Source organism: Lepidothrix coronata, unplaced genomic scaffold (genome assembly GCF_001604755.1).
Source record: "Lepidothrix coronata isolate B3197 unplaced genomic scaffold, Lepidothrix_coronata-1.0 Scaffold94, whole genome shotgun sequence".
Lineage (NCBI taxonomy): Eukaryota > Metazoa > Chordata > Aves > Passeriformes > Pipridae > Lepidothrix > Lepidothrix coronata.
In genome coordinates this window covers 2,469,775-2,484,664 of record NW_016690274.1, presented here as the reverse complement: position 1 = coordinate 2,484,664, position 14,890 = coordinate 2,469,775, and the positions used below count along the sequence as shown (strand labels likewise).

The following is a 14,890-nucleotide window of genomic DNA, read 5'->3' as shown; positions in this document are numbered from 1 at the left end:
GAATTATTTCTCTGCCAGTTCAGCAGACTCAGCCAAATAAGAAGTCAGAAGACCATGAGCCAGTGCAGAGGAACAGCGGAGGCAAGGTGGTTGAAGAAAGAGTAATAGTGCCTCATTTTGATGGCTGTGAGCCATTAGGTTGGTCCAGCTGCATTGTCATACCTTGTCATGAGGCCCTTAAGTTCCCATAAAAGCATTTGGCTGGGCGGATTCTTTTTATATTAGGAATTCAGCCTGGACAAGCGGCAATACAAATATAGAACTTAAGGTTGCAGGCAAAAAAAACTTGTGACTGAACAATGAACTAGCTTTAAAAATTGTCATGTGTGTTTAAACCTTAGAATTAATAAAATAAAAGGAGTGTTGCTGCTTTGCAGTTGTAATGACTTTGCACTGCTGCAGCCGTTCTCTTCTGTGTTGTGAACACCCAGATTGGCTTCCATTAGTCCTAAAGCTGGAGTTCGAGTATCTGTGAACAGTGCTCTTGAAGAAGTGCAGTAATGTGAAACGTGAGGTTTCTAATGCTAGCACGCTTAAACTAGTAGAGAAACATTTATGTATATGCTTATGTCATACCTTTGCATTGCTATAAATGACATAAAGAGGACCAAATAACTTGAAAGTAAGTTTTTTAAATAGAAAGTCTGTTCTGTTTAAATTCATTGGTAATCATAAAAAAGATGAGTTGTTTGCATTGTTATAGAATGTGTATACTTCTTGTTATGATACAAATCAACCTATATATTTACAGATTGAGAATAGAAAGGTTTCTTATAAGAAGTTATTGATTACTGAACAAAAATAGAGAAGGAAATCTTAAAAAGTAACAAAAATTTAAACAAAACAAAGTAAAAATAAAGGATTGAAACCTGTAGTAGATCATATTGACTTTGAAAAAAATCCCAAAGAAATATGTCACTTTGGTATTCTCTGAATAACAACAAAATGAGTGTACAAGTAGAAATTTTATTATTCAATTATCTTGAAGGTTTCTTCTTTATAAACAGTACTTGTTGATTTTCTATTTTCTATTTTACTTGTTTATCTCTATAGAAGTAAGTTTCTGCTCTCCCTAAGCATTCTGTGCCTTGAATTTTTTTTAAATCCTTGTGTTTTTTTAAATGGAGCAGCAAAATTCACACAATGATTTTTAGATCCTTGTTAGGATATTTTTAACAAAATTAGTACTTAGAGTCAGTTTTTGCTAACCTCTGCTGTTCTGATTCAATATAATTTGCAAAGATTGTTGCATATTTGCCTGTGATATTTTTTTAGCAAAGAGTGTTCGTGGGAAAAGTTTGATTCAGTATTCTGCTCTCACTTACTCTGTTGAGGTTGGAGTAGCTGGGAAAATGCTGACCTGTGTAAGAAAATAGATCATTACTGTTAAGGTGATGAAACATGAGCTTTTCAAGGTAGTCTGGGCACATGTTATGTGTTTGCATTTCCTTTTTTAAATGCATGATCATGTCAAGGGAAAGGGTTGTTTTTTACAGTGTTAATGTTGTACAACTAAAGGGTCTGTTTATTTCGCTCCAATATAATCAAACATCCATTCAAAGAAGAACATTTTGCATTTTGAATACATTTATTTAATGGTAATCAAATTGATATTTCACTAAGCCATGTTTGTTGTTCCATGGCTCTGTGGAATGAGGCCTATAAGCATTTAGAGTAACTAACGTTTTTCATAAACCTGGTGAAGTGACTTTGTTTCTGCAGTGAGCTATCTTTTCAAGTGGGAAGTCTGTTTTGTATCACTTGAATGAAAGTATGTTGGCAACAGTCTTGAGTCTTAATACAGGTTTTGGAGCCTGAAATATCACCTCGGATTTGGATTCCCTTCCATTCAGCGTGTCCCTCAGGAACTAAGAATGTATCCTTGCATTTCTTGCTTTTTTTTGGTCTTACCCACCTGTTTGTCTTTAATACTCTTTTCTCTTTTATTTGTCTTTGGCCCGAGTTTCTCTGTTGGGAGACAAAGCAGCGTATCTTCAATAGAGTAAAACCTTTGTGCATTGCCAGCTAAAGGCTCTTGTTCAGATTTTATTCTACAGAACACAAATCCCCGTGAAACTGATTTCAGAACAAGACTGCCTTTGCTCTGTGGAAGAAGGAACTTCAACATGATTTGTAGATCCTTTGTTAGATTATTAAAAGCAATAGTTCATAGAGTGGCCTACTTAAATAAACTTTACAGATAGTCACAAGTGTAAATGTTTGTTCTAATGGTTGCAATTACTGTAAGCTTTATGGTTTCAAAAAATACATTTATTCTGGTAACTAGTCAGAGCATGTGGGAAGAGACCACATGTAGGACTCACTGGCTTATTAGATACTGTCCTATTCTACCCTACAAAACTGGAGTCTAAAATGACAGCTATGAAGTGTCCCACATTGAAGGTCCCATCCATACAAACAGAGAGCCCAGTGCCTTGTGAATTCTGCGCAGCAAAGCAGTTAGCAAGAAACTCCACTGCTTTCCTGCTTAGTGTGGAGTTTGCCTGAACCCATTATGGCCATTGAAACTGCCTGGGGAAAGCTGATCCTGCAGTTAATTCAGACAGACAGAGTGCAGGCCAGCTATGCTGCAGTTGGATAACTACCTGAACAAGTTTAGTTATTCACTCTTCCTAAAAGTAAAAATTTTCACTGTTCCACATTTCCCTGGTCACTGTTCTCATGCATTGGATCTGACGCTCATTAAATCTTGTATGAGCGATTAGAGTTCACATTCTGCCATGTAGGTTACTTGCACAAGCTCATAAAAGAACCTAAGAGGCACTAGAAATAGTGTAGGGTAGCTGGAAGAACCGTGTGGCTGGGAGAGGCATTTTAGGGAGCACAGGCTAAGAGACTGGCTCTCAGCCTTATGCAAGTGCATCCAAAGCAGGAACGTAAGATGCATAGTCTGCAATTAAATTAATTTCTTGTATAGTAGAATAAATATCTTAATGTATGTGTGTTATTTCACCATGAGATGGGATGATGATATATAAATCATATATATAATCTCTATTGGTTTATTTATTTAGTATTTATATCTATTTTTAATTTATTCTTTTTTTTTTTTACTTTTGCCATAGTTATTTTAGAGCAGAATCTCCTGCTAAGTTTGTAGACTATTAAGGAGAATAGCGTGGCTTGAACTTGCAACACAGTTTTACAAATATAGACTTTTTAAATTTTGTGTCCTGGTTTAAGCACCCTCCTTCCTCCTGCTGCTTGTTTACAGTCCTGTGCAACCCCTCTCTTTCACCAGCACACCTGTTCATAGCTTATCCATGTGATAAGCTGAACTGGAGGGTTCATCTTGACTGAAAACAACTACAACAAAAAAAAAATCTCTTTCCTTCCCCCTTGCAAGACAGTGTTTGGGCAAACAGTTTTGTGTGATGGGGGAAGATGAGATAATGTCACATAAGATAGTATTTTAGCTGAAATAAATATTTATAATATTATAGTCTCATTTGGAGGTCTAAAGTGCCAGTAAAGCTACTGTGGATGCACTAGCTAGTCAGACTAAGCCTGCATTGCCAGAGCAGTTAAATCTGTCTCCTTTCTCAGCCTTTGCTCAACTGTTTTTGCATGGCAGAAACCTATTGCCCTTTTTGTTGGCTTACTTTTCTGCTGACTTAACACAGAAGCAGTTCAGCCCAGAGTCACAAAAACACCAGAGCTGGTGCAGGAGAGGGTGAGTTGGGACAGCCAGCAGTGAAAAACCAATCTGTCATGTAGATCCCACTGTTTGTGTGCCATGGCCAAGGCAAAAAAAAAAAAAAAATCCTCTCAAAAAGTTCTCTTTAAATTTGTTTTTAAACCTTACTCTCTCTGGCCTGCATTGCCTGTTTCTCTGCTTGCTCTGCAGCCTAAATTGCAGCATGCTGTGCCTTTTGAGTAGTGTCAAGTAGCAATAATGTAGACAGTCTGTTTTAAAAAAAAAAAGTAAGCAAAATTTAACCATTGAGGCCTGCTGTGAACTCTCCCTAGTTGAAGGCATTCCCTGCTTCAGTTTCAGGTATCCAAGTGAATCACAGGCCCTCATTAAGTTTTAGATAGCTTAAGCCTTTTAGTGCAGCTTGTTCTTTCTCTCTTCCCTGAGCCTTGTTGCTACGTACTGACAACTGAGCCTTTTTCTCTAATTTTGAGTTCTTGGTACAAGTTTTGCTACTGAACTTTTCATGCAATACCTTGGCTGGTTTGCACTTGTTTCTCTTGTCAGCCTTTTACTGCTTAGGGCCGGTTTCCCTGCAGATTCCTCCCCACCCTTGCTGTGAGCAAGTGTGTCCCATTGAGGACGGGTGCATGATGCAGGCACCCCCTGCACTGGAGAGCATCCTTCCTGATGGCCCAGGAAGTGGTACCCCGGGGAATGTTGAGCGTACCCATCATCACAATTGCCATCAGAGTTTTGTGGTCTCTCACACACCTCTTTAGCCCCTCTGGCAGCAGCCTGAAATCTGTTTCTGGCATTTCATTTTCCTTTTGTATGAAAGGTTGCCTAAACTGGCCTGGTTAACTAATTCTATGTCACTTGGTTTTGAGGCACCTTAATTCTTAAACAGTGAAGAAAGTTGACATCTCAGCAGTGGCAGGAGCTTGACATTAGGGCTGAATCCTGTATTACAAATAAGTGGGGAAGTATATATGTATTTAAGCAATTACTTCCTTTGAGTTTTTTATTTGTTTTGTGATATTAACCTCTTTCATTCCTCTTTTGTTCTTCCTCACTTCTCTGGTGGGAAGTAGCTCAAATTCATGGCTGATCCATAGAAGTTGTTCAATACTGAAGGCCACACCTGGTGTAAATTGCAACTGAACCCTAAGCCTAACAGCATCTTGTGCTGAGGCTGAGGTGCCCAGCCCCATAAGTGACCCAGATGAGAAAGGTGTGGAGGGAGTAATGTTGGTGCAGTGCTGTGCTACCCTTAGCATTACTTTTGCAGCTCCTGTGTCCCTAAAGCTCTAGGTTTTGTGGCTCTCTGAATTCAGGGCTGTCCTGAGTTGTATTTGTCAGTGTGTCGGAAATTATTGCAGTACAAAACAGATTGTCCCATCCATCTCTTTAATCCCTTGAAGGTATTTCAGCTGAGTATAGGAGTTGTAAATCAGAAGATAAGTGAAGCGTGAGTATATTTTTGGAATCCTAAACCAAAGTTTTTCTGAAGTTTATTTTTCAGGTTTTGACTTTATTTTTGGTAATTGCTTTCTTTCCTACTCCTAAAAAGCCTGTTGCATTCAATGCCGAGAGCATGCTGTGCTAGGTAACTTTGTCCTTGTGGTGTATCAGGTGACAAGAGGAGGATTATTGCAAGCTATTGGTGACTTTCTTAAGAAAGGTTCACTTTCTGTTTCTTTCTTTAGTTGGTGCACTTGGTGTAATTGGGAAGAATTTGTCACACTTTTTGAATGGTATAAACTCAAGTAGAAGCAGTAAATTTTTATAAGCTAAGTAATCGACTCTTTTTATTGTGTTGGTACTCTTGTTAGAGTAAACTAATGATGCTAGCTGCTTTATCTGTTCAGTACATGAAAAGTTGTATTTCAAAGAGTATCCGTTTCACATACTCTGAGCAGACATTGTATAACAAGTTTATAAAGCACCTTATAAAAATTGTATGTGTTTAGTACACTAAGCAAATAATCTTCAGTAGATTTTTTTCAACATCATAAGACAACTCAATCCATTTTTTAGTAGCAGTCTTTTTCCAGAAAAGGAAATAAAGCCCAAATACTTCAGCTAAACTTCTTTTGGCACCAGTACCCCATGGGATATTATTATATTTAAATGTTGAGTTCAAGGATTTATTTTCATATTTTTTCTTTGCTTGATACCATTAGAAGGGGATTCCATGCAGTGATCCTCCAGAAAGCTTTAATTTTTAAGAAGCTGCCCAGCATCTTTCTGGCTTGTGTTGTTTAATCTCTGACCTCCTAACTCTTATTTTCACAAGAAACAAAATGTAATGTGATTGCATTCCAATATTTTGCTCTTTGAACAATGTGGCTTTTCTTGCTAAAGGAAGGCTAAGGTTTCATGGTACAGGGTGATTGACTGCTTTATCAGTGTAGGTGTTATTTGCCTACTCTGCTATCTGTGTACTACAAACTAGATAAAGGATGTTCAAAACTTTACAGTGTTTTCTCTGATCCCATTCATAGTGCAGCTGCTCGAGCAGCTGTGCTAGGAGCAACTGTGACGGTGATGGGGGAAAGGAAGATGATACTGTGTTAGTTGGTATTGCTGCAGGGCTCTTAAAGTCATGGTTTAATAATAACATGAGTCAGTGGTACCGCAGACTGCAAAATAAGGTGCCATTACTGCTAGAAGATCTGTGAATCTGTGCCATTCGCTTGTGAGTGCTGATGCCATTCACATCCTAGGTGCCCTTTTTATTTCTTTCTTCACAATTGCTGAGGTAAAAGTAAATTCCATTTCTTTCACGTGTTGTAAAGTGGAAACAAAAAAAATCATCATCTTCTCCCTTCTGCTTTTAAAATCTCTTCTTCTCCCTTTTGCTTTTAAAATCATAGCAAATTTTCTTATCAGTAAGCAGGAAAGTCTTCAGAGGTGAGATGTAGTGCAGCACATTTTTCTTCACTGACAGGAAGTCAGGGTTCCTGAGAGCTGAGCTTACTTATTGCCTTGTCACAAATAATCTGGGTGCAAATCATGCTTGCTTATGGATTGCTTCAACTGAAAGTCAGGTGACAATGATCTAAATTACTTTCTATTGCAGAAAGTGCTTAAAACAGTCTTGAAATAATTTATGAATTATCATGTCAAATGAGAATCAAATCTTCTCTTATATCTTTGTGTGTTCAGAGTCCTTGAGAAAGTTCTGGCTCCACATTGTCACTGCATATTTCTTTACACTTTTTCTTCTGACCTTTAGGATACATTGCAAAATAAAACTTTTCAGAAGTATTGAGTAGAAGAAAGCTGTCCTGAATGTTTTTATGTGTCAGGAAGCATTGACGTCAGTAGCATATGTCACTGTATTTCAGAGTTGAACTAATTTGAAATCTTATAAATTATGCAAAAGTAAACTCAAAACTGAAAGTTGGTATTGATTGTGAACTACTGACTTATGTCTAACCCATATTAGACTTGTCATAAAAAAGTGGTGTTTTGCCAATTCAGGCGAGGTGGTGCTATTTTGAAGACAAAACCTCACAAATTAAGTACTGTGTTGTGAGATTTTACCTTCTTCGATTTTAAAAAAATTATGTCTAGAAAGTGTTGGAAATTCACTTGACATTTCCTTGCTACAAAATGTATTTGTACATGTTTGTTCCCAAATCTGCTGTTTATGTCCAGAATTATGAGGGGTAATTTACAGGAACAAAATAATATATGATTATAAACCATCAGCCATTTAGCATGACTTCTCTGCTTTATCTGACAAGCATATCAGATGATCTTCAGGAACTGATGGGACTGTAGTTTGAAACTAGCTAGGATTTTTAACTCTTGCTGTTGGTAAGCTGCCTGGGTTTCCATGGCCAATTTGGACTCATTTGTTCTTCTTCTGTAATACTGTGTTACAGCTTTGTCTTCTCTTTCTCAAGTGATAATTTTTATACTGTCTCTAACTATTCAAACACACATTTTTTATGCATCACTGTGATTGACTTAATACTGCTAGGCTCCCTGATTCTTCTCTGATGTTTGCAAGTATGAAGTTCCCAAATTGTAGGTCATATTTTTATCCTTTTTCTCCAATGGCAGTAACTCTTTACCAATAACTTTCATTCTGTTTCTCTTCATTTCTTCCTAAAACCACAGAAACTTTTTCCTGTGTGGTATTCTTGTTCCTCTCTATTATAGCAATGCTTTCAAGCTTTGGTGTTGCCAATACACTCTATGGGTGCTCCTCAGTCTTTCTAATGATGTGGTTTAACAAATAGTAAATGAGAGCCCTCAGGCCAGTTCTCTCTCCTGTCCCACAGTTCTCCTGTTATGGCTGCCTATTCTTCTCTCTTAATCATATAGTTACCATTTTCTTCTAGCCTTGCTAACAGACTCCTTTGTAACAGGCTTTTTTTCCTGAAGGCCAACTTCTTGAGATGATGTCACATTTTCATTACTGGAGAAAGCTTTGTATCTGGCATAGCCTGCCTCTGGCAGACAAAGGTTATATTTCTTGCTTATTTCAATTTATTTTTTTTTAATTATTCTTTTCTTAAAAATCTGTGAAAACCATCAAGCCTGTAGTCACACAGATTTCTCCCCACTCCTCCTACATTACTTGAAAATAGATTTTGATACTTTTCAGGTACAAGGCACCAAGAGAAAAGGAACTTATTTGAAATGTTGATACAAACTTTATGGTTTGGGGTTTTTTTCTTCTGAGATTTTGGAATTTCTGATTCACTTTCTTTTAAGAGTAGTACATCCAGCTCTTGTGTACTTTGGGGTTTTTTTAATTCCATCTTTAATATATCACAGTAGCCTCCCTTTATTAGCTACTAGTTTTTAATTTGTGGGGCTGAAGACCCTTGCAATTTGCTTGCATTTCCTTTGTAGGCTCTGACACTCATTCTCTGTGTAGCAGCTAGCTCTGTCTTTTCCTTTGCTTTAGAGCCTCTGTAATTAATAGTGAAGCATCTTCTACTCACCAAGTTCACTCTGTAGGATAGCAAAACTGTTTGTTTGACTGCCTTTCCTCCTAGTGGAGGAGGAGGACCAGGAGTTCTGGCCTGTTCTCAGGCCAGATGTCACAATAGAGACCAGGCATTTTAATTCGTACATTCAGAGAAGTTTGCATTAATGAATGAAGTGATTTCAGTGTGAGGAAAGCAATTCAAAAAGTAATGATGACATGATAGAAAACAATTAAGAGATACCATGGCCTTGCCACAGTTATTTTCAAGGTTTTTTTTAAATTTTGCTGGTGGGTGGATGCTACTCTGTGCCTCACTGACAAAGGAATTAAATGTTTTTCTCACAGACTAGGAGATGTGATGTGACACGTGTGTGTGTGTCAGTTGTGTGCAGAATGAAGTGTCACACCATAACGGAGCTGGCTGGGTCAGAAACAAGCGGAGAACTGGACACACGTAACTTAATTGAGAAAGCCCCGTTTTCTTCTCTTCATATGGGTTTTCAGAGTAGAAGGGAGTTGTAACGAGACAGTGTTTGGGATGGGATTGTGTGCCTCGGGAATTTGCTATGATGATGATGTGGAGGCAGGAAGGGCAGTGTAAATGTTCCTGCTGGCTGGCTCTTGAGAAGCTGGTGTCTTGATGTAACCTGTCCTTTCTCTTCTTTCTTGCCCAGTAAAAGATAAAGCTGCTGAGTCCAACTTGTCACCAGCAGCACACAATCTCTGATGGAGAGCTCCCGGTCTGTTGCGTATCTGGCACTGTAGTGCGCGTCAGGAGGCATACATCTTACTGCCACCTCTATCTTTGACTAGCTTTCTGGCCTTAAGCAAGTAATTTCAGCCTCCATGCCTGCATATGTAATCCTGTTCTTCTTGATGTGTTTATTCAGTTTATAAACTTTCTTGGGGGCAAAAACTGTCTCACCATAACAAATGGGGAAATGCCAAGCACTACATTAATAGGAGCTTTAAGGTAACAGGGCTTTTGCATGGCAGCTGCCAATACTTAAACACGCATCAGGAATTTACTTACAAGCTGACATGGTATTTTAATGTCCTATATGCTGACCTTTTCTGCAACATGTTACAGCTTAACACAACTCTTTCTTCTGCCAATGACATTCATAAATTAAATGGAGTGTACAACTGTTAAGGGCTATCCATTATTCTCAGTCTCGGGATAGTTACCCAGAGGTAAAAATAGATAGAAAGGATCTGTCATTCATTCAGAAAGTAGAGGCACTGCCCAGTTCCTGATAAATAAAATACCATTCTACTGAGCAGAAACTGATGACATTGCAACTTCTGTCCTGTTTGTTTTCCCTTCCTTCCCCAAGTTAGCAATCTCACCTAGTGTTAAAACTTCCAACACGTAAGAAGCAGTTCCTTTTGTTCTTTTGTTACCTACTGGTTGTATTGCTTTTATTTATAAGAAGAAAAGAACCAGGGGTTAAAAATATGCAAACACTAAAATATCATGTGTGCTAGGAAGTCCTCTTAATTCATCACTTGGCAAAGGAAATAAAAGCAGGCTCCATGGCTAACAGCGTTACTTTTGCTTAGGGTTATTTGGCAGAAAATCCATCATCCTCTCTCCGTTTGTATTTCGTATTGACTTACACCCTTTAGCAAGGGTCAGCAGGGCAGAGTATGCATAAAGAGTTCAAGTCCCATTTCAAAGGCCAAATTTTAATTTTGGCAGATGGTTTATTTTTAATATCAGTTGCAAATATAAGCTCTTTATTAGATTTTTGTTTGTTTGTTTTACTGACCTTTTGATACTGAAATCTGATGTTCCTTTTATGGACAACTTGTATAAGAATTAGGTTTGTTCAGATATTTCCATCATGTTGGGAAAAATAGTTTTTGGGTTTTATTTTCTGACTCATTGTTCTGAATCTACAGGCAGAAGTGCTTTGTTTTCTGAAAACTTTTATGATTAAAATTGTTAATAGTGTACACATATGGAGAGGGCAATGTTTGATTATTTGCTTTGTGTATTTACTTCTAGGATGGTTGACTTAAATCTTCATGGCTCCAGAGAAGTCAATACAAATGTGAAATGTGGAAAGGACATAAGTACATGTATTTTTGATAGTGGTAATTACAGTTGGCAAAGTTCTAATATCATTTAGTACAATTTTATATTTTGTGGAGTTGGTTTTCTGTTTTCCACTAGTATTCCATAAACACATGCACATGGGAGCCCAGTTAACAGGTGTTTCAGAAAGAACTATTTAAAGCTACATTTTCTAATTCAGAATCAGAACTCTGCAATGTTTTCTTCTCATCCTGTGCTACCCTCTCTACTAGCCCAGTTAAGATAATGTGGTTTAGGGAAAAAGTTAAGGTGTGTCTTTAGATGTTCCTGGAAGAAAAATGCTTGTGCAGAGCATTCCAAGGATTTTATTTACAGATGTTTTGTTTTGCCTCAAAAATGTTATGAAGTACTCTATGAAAACACAGTATGAAAGAAAAATACTGTGATTTCTCTGAAAATATGCTAACTTTAAATTGTTGATTTGGGTTTGTTTTTTTTTTAATTTTCAAGCAACAAACTACATGTGTTATTGTGTGCTGGGAATTTTAAGAGCAAATAGTTATTTCTTTTTGAAAACACTAATTAGATTGCTTACATATCTGACCTTATGACTTAGTGGGTCATTAGCTTTAAAGAAAAATTCAAGAATTCATGACTAGGGATATAAATTTGTTTCTAAACTGTTTTTAAACATGTTAATTAGATTGCAAATAATGCCAGGTTATGTATGGCCAGTATGATTTGTTAATGGAAGGAGTGTTACTTTGGCAAATAGCCAAAGTGCTTTTGAAGGTCAGATGTTGATGATATTTGAAAGTGTTCAGAGGCTGTTCTCTGATTCTATAAAATAATACATTAAAAGACAAGATTAATATCCTAAATGGCATCTCAGGGTCAGTTTCCTGCTCTGACCTTGTAATTTAATTTTTGCAGTTTTATAAAACTGCTGTTTAATTAATTTGATTTGATTGAGAAAACAGATTAGATTCAGATACTGTAAGAGAAAATGTAGGTTACAGCCTTTTTTAAATTTTGGGTGACCTTTTATATGGTTGTTCTGTTGTTGGTCCCTTTATCCTTTATTTTCTATGCTGAGAACTTTACTGAACCTGACAATCTCAAACTCTTCAACTGTGCTTCCTACAGTAATAAGGCACATATTTGTAATGTATCTTCAGCTTAGCTCTGTCTGCAAGCTCTGAGTGGGAATGAAGCTTCAGGGACAGAGCAGATGCTTTACATGCATGAGGACACAGCATCTATGTGCTGCCTCCGTCTACTGCATCTCAGAGCTCCCAAGAGAGTGAGTAACAGCTTCATAAATCAGTGGTTGCAGGTTCAGCTTTTCCTGGAGCCCATTAGGAATTCAGTGTATGGTTTGGTGTTCTTCACTGCACAAGGAGTGAGAAATCAGAAAAATGTGGGGGAGGGCTAAGGATGATAGAGTAGCTGAGATGACAAGATGATGGGCAATTATGAAAAAAGAATTAATAATTTATAATCTGTAGTAAAGAGGGATCAACTAATAATGTAGAAATATTTCAGAAATGGTAATGAGTAGTTTGCAATGGCAATTCTGTTACCTTGATTACATAAATTGTGTTTAAGTGAAGAAATTCACAATAGACATTAAAGAATTGGTCTATCCATGAGCAGCTGAAAGGATTTTTCTTATAAACTAGCAGAATTATGGTTTGATTTGGCTTTGGTTTTGATTGTGTTCTTAATTGGTAAGTTCCTGTAGGAAAATCCTTCTCTATATGTGATTTGTTGGTGTGTGTCCTTAGTACCTTCTCTCTCCTTAGTCTGTAATTCTTTCTATGAGATAGGTTACACATGACACATATACAGTCCAACAGACAGTTATTTTCCACAGCATTTTTTTACCAGTTGAGCTCTTTTTCCTTATCCAAAAATTATAGGGAAATAAGTAAATACATATTAATAAGTTTGACACAAGCCATCAATCTTACACTTTGAGTAATGGTTCAAATACCAGCTTTGTACAGTTTATTTTAAAAGTATAGATGATTACAACTAAGCTAATGCCTACGTCTGAAAAGCTTCTATGATTTCCAAAGTTGCTTCTGATGCATTTCCACATGCATGAGCTATTTCACAAAGTCTGTACTGCACAGTGGGCTTTACATGCCTGCATCTTTTACCCTCCTCTGCTCTTTTGTGGCTTATGCTGCATGTTCTCACCACTAGGCATTTTTTCCTGTCTCCCAAAATACTACTAACAGTACCCAGTGTTTTCTGTCTCTATGGAAAGCCTTCCTGTTTATTGATATCTTAAATTTTGTATGCATTTGATAAACATATTACACTCTGTGTAGTGTAATTTCCACTCTCATAGACCTCTCCAGATAAGCCCTTGGGATGGTCTTGTAGAGTAGTTTACGGCCTTTGCATCAGATTTTTCCGTGGGCCATCAAGACAAACTGCTAGTGCAGGGAAATACTCTTCTTCCTGGGGATATGTAACAGGAGATACCCTTTCCCATGTATTTCTAAAACATGGCTCAGTAGTTTTGTCAAGAACAGTGTTGATGTCCTCTCCCAGACCAATCATGAAAGGAAGGCATTCTGTCTCCTAGCAAAGACTAAGTGGAATGAAAGAAAACCAGAACCTGTTTGTCCTCCTAGGAGAAGGATTCACTACATGTCTGCACTGAAAAGGCAGTGCCTAAGTCATGGGCAAAATCATTATCATAACAAGCAAGTATTCCCTAGGATTTTAGAAGGGCAAGGTGGAGAATACTTCTCAAAGAATGTGCCTCGGTAAAGAGTGAAGGGGGAGTTTTAACAGGACTGCAGCCCAGGGCGAATAGTTGCATGCATTGTGGGGTAGGCTTACACTTTAGTGATTGATGACTCTGTGCCTGGCATGCTTCGGGTGATTGCGCCAAGTGACAGGAGCATTGATCATCACAATTCAGCGGCGGCTCTTTGTTGTGTGGCATCCGCCCCGCAGCCTCAGCCAACACTACTCTTCTGCTGTCCAAGCACAGATGCTTTTGTTTTGTGATGAGAACAAGGAGAAGCGTGTGTGGTTGGCAAGGTGTTTTCCTGACCTCATGGCCTCTCGCAGCCATTCGCATCTGAAGGCATGCAGGAGTGCATGAATGCTCACAGCCCAGCATGTGGTGGTGGTGGTGGTGGGTTAAACAGATTTTGTCTCTGAGTTGTGATAGGCTGTGATGGTAGCTTGTATGGCTGCAAAAAATTCTGTATTCATCATTCACTACCAATATGATCACTCATTTCCTCATTGTATTTCTGCTGCTCTTTAGAAAGTATGTCATCTTCCAGGGCATATACTGAAGTGATGTTTTGTCTCAAGAATAAGATCTTTTGCGTTCCTTCTTTCCTTTTTTTACAAAACAGTGCAATATTGTTGCTAAAACAGTTGTTACTTCATGACCATTTGATGAAGTGGTTAGAACTTTACTAGGGAAGAAATTTTCAGGCTCTCTGCCTGCCTCTTGAACTTAGTGTTTTCCAGATGCTTGTAACATAATTTCTCAAAGCATGTTTAAAGTCCAGTTTTTTTTCAAGGAGGCTGTAGGAGAACCCAAAAACTGAGAGCTCAACAGAAAGCACTTTCACTTCAATGGGAGGTGTACTTGTGGCAGGAGCTTCAGCCAACTAGATTGTTTAAAAGTGAAAGTAAATGAAAGTCTGGTAGTGAGATACACAGAGAGAAACATAGTTTAAGTGTGATGAGATTTATTTTAAGCCCTTAGGGTAATACTGTGGGTACCATAAGTTAATCTACTCTTTTCAGTTGCAGAATTGTAGGGGAATGGCCTTAAATAAAGATCCATCAGTGATGCTGTTAATTATTCCTTCCACACAACTCTAAATAAAAAACTAGTGAGGTTTTAATTTTGTAATCAGCAGAAGATTAATAATTCTTTTGCCAAAGGCCATGATGATCTTTTAAGTATGTAACGAAATTGCCTTATTCCTGTGCCAATAATTGTGCTCCATTTAAAAAATGTGATCGGTCATCTGTCTTATGAGCAAATGATACTCTGTTACCTCAAAAGGAGACGTGCTATGAATGGTGAAAGGATGCAATCTAAAATTCACAGTTCTTTTGTTTGAATTTTTCTAGTTAATATTGTGACAGAAGGAGGTTACAAAAGTATATATTTGGTTAGTATATTCAACTATGCATTGCAATTCATGTCAGGACCCACCACTTAGCTTACGAGCTATGGATCTTTACATGA

At 37.7% G+C, this 14,890-nt stretch overlaps 1 protein-coding gene across 1 annotated transcript in view; it reads left to right on the top strand.

The window, feature by feature from the left end:
- The window catches only part of MTHFD1L (methylenetetrahydrofolate dehydrogenase (NADP+ dependent) 1-like), a 147,399-nt gene that overhangs the window by 60,077 nt on the left and 72,432 nt on the right, over nucleotides 1-14,890 (top strand). The gene's annotated exons all lie outside the window — the stretch shown is intronic.